The sequence below is a fragment of the Coptis chinensis genome, chromosome 7 (genome assembly GCF_015680905.1).
Source record: "Coptis chinensis isolate HL-2020 chromosome 7, ASM1568090v1, whole genome shotgun sequence".
NCBI lineage: Eukaryota > Viridiplantae > Streptophyta > Magnoliopsida > Ranunculales > Ranunculaceae > Coptis > Coptis chinensis.
Window position 1 is genome coordinate 20,771,071 of NC_141462.1, and position 6,000 is coordinate 20,777,070.

Here is a 6,000-nt window from a genome sequence, read left to right on the forward strand (position 1 = left end):
TCAAGCAAACGATGTACATATAATGGAATCAAAACAATAACCTAAGGCACTCACAATAACATAATATATTTAAAACAAAGTATACATTTATAAACAACAAAAGATGTTGTCTTCCATATGATACATGACTACAACTCCAGCAAAACGTTTACCAACCCAAACCACATTTACACAAAAAGAACTATAGACAACCCCTCAACTTCAACACTTTTGGGACTCACGACACTCCATCATTCATCTATAGCAAATTCCCTTGAAAAAGAAATAAAACAACAAACATAAGCCACAGGCTCGTGTAAGTGATACCCTATTTCCAATACTTACCTTAAGCAGACAAAAGTCTCAATAGTAATAACCAAAGCCCAACACATATAAGAAGTGAATAGATAGTATCATGCCTCATAAATAGGTCTTAACCTCAACAAACAATAACATAGCTTCAAGTAAATAACCACCATGCAATAAAATTAAACCAATCATCCACACATACTAACTTATATATATATATATTACTAGATATTTTCAGGGACCACACTTGCAGCCTCTAACGAGGTAATGCCCTATAGCCTCGCAAGTGACAAACAATAATATACACCCTCCTTAAAATATTACAAAGCTTTCAGGGGTCATTTGCGCCCTATGGCCTCACAAGCGGGCATCTTCCCCCCCCTGAAAGTTGAGAGGTAAGGCCCCGCAAGCACACACACAAGTACCTCCCACTAAACCATATATACCGTAATCACATTTTACCATATAACCTTATCCTATATTTATATAGCCAATATATCCAGGATAAGAAACCAATTCCATCCATTAAATCATCTGTCATAATTCTTTCACTACACATAACATCACACTATGATATATCAATACCCAAATATCACTTCCGATAGTGTATCAACCTTCCGTCACATCATACACAAGCGAAACATTCATTGAACCATTTATATAAGAACAATAGGTAACAAGGTTAGTGAAATAACCAAAATCAATGAGCATGTAGAATAGAAATTAATTAAACTATCATAAAGAGTAACTCGAAATACCGAAAACCATCCCTTACTACATCCAAATAAATTAAGGTATTTGTTTTTTGGGTCTGCCTATATTGTGTTGGGCAGACCCAAAAAAATAATAATTATTACAAGTGTGTCATTGGTCCCAAAAAGTCCAAAAAAAAACAATTATTACAAGTGTGCCATTGGTCCCAAAAAGTTGAATTCAAAAACCCCAAGCTTAAACGACCCGGCTAGGTCGTTCGTTATGCAAACCAAACGGTTTGGTCACATCGTTTGGACTAAGTCTAAAACGATGTGGCCATGTCGTTTGGGATTTGGATTTAGAAAAAAACTTACCGGTGTGGTCATATCATTTAGACTAAGTCCCAAACGACTTGGCCACACCGTTTAGGACTTAATCCAAACGATGTGCCCACACCGGTCAAGAGGCCAAAAAAAAGAACTTTATATTTTTTCAAAGTTCAAATCCCAAACGGTGTGGCCATATCGTTGGGGACCTAGTCCAAACGGTGTGACCATATCATTGGAGACTTAGTCCAAACGGTGTGGCCATATCGTTAGGGATTTTTCTAAGTCCAAATCCCAAACGACATGGCCACATCAATTTGGACTCAGTCCAGACGGTGTGACCAGACCATTTGGTGTGCACAACGAACGACCTAGCTGGGTCGTTTAAGCTTGGGGTTTTCGAATTTTCTCATTCAGCCACTATACACATGCATATTCAGCCCTAGTCACGTGCATATTCAGCCATATTGTTTAATGTTAGTGTTAGGATATAGTTTTCATGGTTTAAGATTGATATTATACTTTTACTACGTTTAAAGATTGATTATCTAATTTGGTGCAAAAGCGAATTCAAAGTTCCTTACTCACGATCTTCGTTTTGTAAATTTGGAATAAGGATTCAAACCAACCTAAAGTCTAGGACAACTACAAATTGGTTGTTACTCTTAGGGAACTAGTGAGTAAGTTTACTACTAATGCTAGGTTTCTTTTCTATACAAACATTAAAGAAAAAACATTAAGATTTGAAATCATGCAATTAATACAAAATACAATTTACTAAAGAAAAGGTGGAGAGCTAATCCTCCTCATGTGAAAATAACATTTAGTTGTTGATTTGAAAATGTTCATTTGATTCTTCCTAGACTCATAGACAAGCCCTAATGGAAGAAAACTTGATCCCTAACATGTATGGCTCATTAAAGAGTTCATACATGCTAGCAAGTGGAACCAAGCAATGACTTATCTCTAAGCTCATTACTTTGATTCCTAACTAGACCCTACACCATCTATCATTTTGGGATAGGATGTAGGTCTAGTTGTTCTTCCTAACAACCTACCAAGCCAACCACAAATATGCTCCCTCACATGAGATGGATTAACTCCCCAAAAGGGAAGTTAGCTCATGATCCTTGGGATGATGAATTACAAGTTAGAAGAACAAAAGAGAGAGAAAGAGGAAGAAGAAAAACTAACTAAACTCACTTGCTTTTTATTTATTTCCTAGAAGAAAACCAAGGTTTCCTCCATTAAAACTATTACAAGCTTTTTCTTACAAAACTAAAAACTAAATAATAAGAATGACTAAGGAACTAAAATAATACAAGGTAAGGAAAAGAAGTCAAGGGAGTAAATGGAGTGTCCCCCCCCTTGTTTTGTTTTCTTCTTCATTTGAGAGACATCTCATTTCCTCCCATGTGAAATATCAAACCATATTTACTTCATTTTTATCCACCACATTAAAACAAAGTGACACCTTGCCTTTTTTTCACTATTAACACCTAATCTAATTAATTACATGCAAGGTGTCAACTTTGCACCAATAATTTGTCATTTTTGTCTTGACATGCTCCATGATTGATGACTCATCCAATCTTGTGGGTCCTCATAGTGGGTCCTATGTACAGTCTAGTGGCGGTCTGGTCTTTAGCCAATTTTACAACTTCCCGCCCATGCGTAGAGTTCATCGCTCTGATCGTCTGGGCAGCTCACTTGTCGCATTCGGAGTCCTGGTTCACGAGGTAGGAGCTTTGGAAGTTTGATGCTTCTGTGCGGATTTGGAAGAATTCATATACATGTCGTTCCTTGTGTTTTATTGCAGGTTTAAACCATATTTCCATGTTTACTGCGAATACCTGCAAAAGTATGAAAACATATTTATTTCATGATTATTAAACACATAGTTAACCAAATTTATATGTCTTAACGGGGTTTCATAATACACTTTTGGGTGCTTATCACACTACCCCCAAACAGCACTTTCCTTGTCCTCAAGCAAAGAAGAGACATTAAAACAAATAAGTGGCCAAAATGTGTAGTCCTAACTAATTCTCGTTTTACAGAGATGCGGTTGCATTGACCATATGCAACAAGGCCTTAAACCACTAGGAATTCCCTAGTGGACGAGTTATAGTCTCGTAAGAGTTTTCCGAGAAGATACTCACAAACTTCATTTATACTACAACGACTTGTGACGTAAACTTCGTTTCCTAAATTAATCTCGGATATCCATACATCTCTTTAGCAGGGGACGAGGATTGATTTCTTTGAAACTCAAGTTAATATGTGTTCAATAATTAAAACATCTACATATAATTACGCATGCAGTGAACTTTTCATTGAAATGTACTAGCAGGGTTGTTTCTGAATCCTATGGAGAGTGTACCTAAATGGGTTCTCACAGGTATATGTCAAAATACAATTTCACTCAAAATTTTTCTACTCAGGTTTTGTTAACTCCAGTGTGTAGTGGGCACACGTTTCCTCACATCTCAATGACAGTCAGAGGAGCCGATGTCGATCAATCACGTCTACTACTTATTATCACACCACCCTACTCCTAATTGAGCTAGAGGTCTTCCTTAAGTATTGTGGGGCTTAGGTGATAGTGTACAAGAAAATGGAAATGGATAATTAAAATTTATGAGTATGAGAGAATAGGGTCTTCATATATTTACACTAGAGAAATCTTTGTTTTCTTTCCTTCTTCTAACTGAGTTTTCCAACCTTGTTCTTAAGCCTCTAATGGATTTTTTTTTTTTTTTTTTAGATGGCTTAAGAACATGATTCTATTTTTCTTTCCTGAAGTAAATAATTGACTTTTATTTGGGACAAATTTTTCTCTTTATTCTTTCTGCATTTCATCCTATTTCTCATACTCATCACTTAGGTAGGTTCTTTTATTTGGTTTAATAGATGGGTAAGGAATTTTTGGTGAAAGTGAAAGGTTTGATGAAAGGTTCAGTTGGAGTGACTAGCGGTAAAATTTGTAAATGGAATTTTTTTTAGCTATGTCGATCCAAAGATGGCCTAAATTCTCACCTAGGGTTGGGTGGTGATCAAGTAAGTAGATCGTGATTTTCTAATCGAAAACTACTCCTCTGTGTCATCACACACAAATCACTCATGTCAAGGTTTTTGGTTAGATTCTCACAGGATTTATAGTTTAAGTAACTAACCGTTGATTCCAGAAACTTACTGCTATGTACAATCAATGATACTTAGTACATGAATGTTCATGAAAAGATGTATAAACTATTGCATACATATTATCTTAAGTTTCTTAAAAAACAAATTCTAATTCGGATACCAATGTGAGATTTCTAGACAATTTTCATCATTGAAAAGGAAAGAAGACTTTGTCACTAAGTACAATTATTAACATGAAATAAAAACTATATACAGGTTGCAATTTGCCTAATATTTGCTATAGAGTTAAAGCACCCCCAATCGAATGATGCTTAGTCCTCGAAGTATCAATAATTAAAGAGAGAAAGTACGAGAACCGTGGAGAAAAATTAGGGCTAGATTGCTTGGAACAGAAAGGTTGGAGAACATAATATATTATTCAGAAAAGAACAAGAAAATGTTCAATAGCACACTAAAACATAGCACCACCTAAATAAAAAACAATAGCATACTAAAACATGAAAAACAATAGCACACCAAACATAAGGTTTAGCTAGATATATGTACAATGGCAAACTCAAGTTTACCATCCAAATAGGATGTGAAGTTCTCAAGGCCCTCTTGAAGGAAATACATTTCCTTAGCATCGCTAATAAAAGATAATAGTCTGCCAAATTTCTGCCCATTCTTCGTTTCCAGCTTTCCTCAAATGTGTCTTCATATTTTCATCCTTCGGGTAACAACGAACATGCCTCAGGTACCGAGCGGGACACTTCCATTGCCTAAACCTCAATGAAGGAATGATTCTGTTTGCTAGGCACATAGAATCTACCTTGACCAAGTCATGAAAAGTAGCTGCAAACTGTGGGAAATGTGTCTTCATGATTCGGCAAGCGGTGACCGGTAAAAGTATATACTGATCCTGAAAAGTGCGAGCTCATTTTAGGTTGGAGATAACACAACGTATGATGTTAAATAATGAATGACCTTGAGCTAGGGCACCGAATACAACGCAAGCAGCCTCATTGGCAGTAGAAAAATGCCAATCTCCCATAATGTTCAGGAGTACAAATAACATCGCAGTCCCCATGTTCATGGTCATGCTTGCCAAGGGAATGGTGACGTCACGCCATGCCACATGGCCATTTCCTTCTCGTTTAATCTCAAGACCATCACCGTAAGTTTCACGAAACGCTTTGCCACCGAAAAGGCACGGTAAAATTATGATCGATGTAATGCCATGATGCAACAGATCGTGATATGGAAGATCCAAAGTTATTGCAAGTTGTTGTTCGAAAAAGATATGAGGTGTGTCACCAACTTGGATTGTGAACCCGCTCTAAGTAGAAACCATGCGCATGGTTGCATCTTGGTGTGTCTTCCATATTAGCATAAAGTATGCAACCAAACTTCGGAGAATAAGTTTGGTCGGGTTGAAGAATTAGGGGAAGACCATCCGATGTTTGTAATGTAGTCACGGAAGAGATGGCCATAGGTATTGGAATCCATCATAGACTTAAATGATTGCTCAGGAATGAGTTTGGGAGGTACCATGTTTGATGAAGAT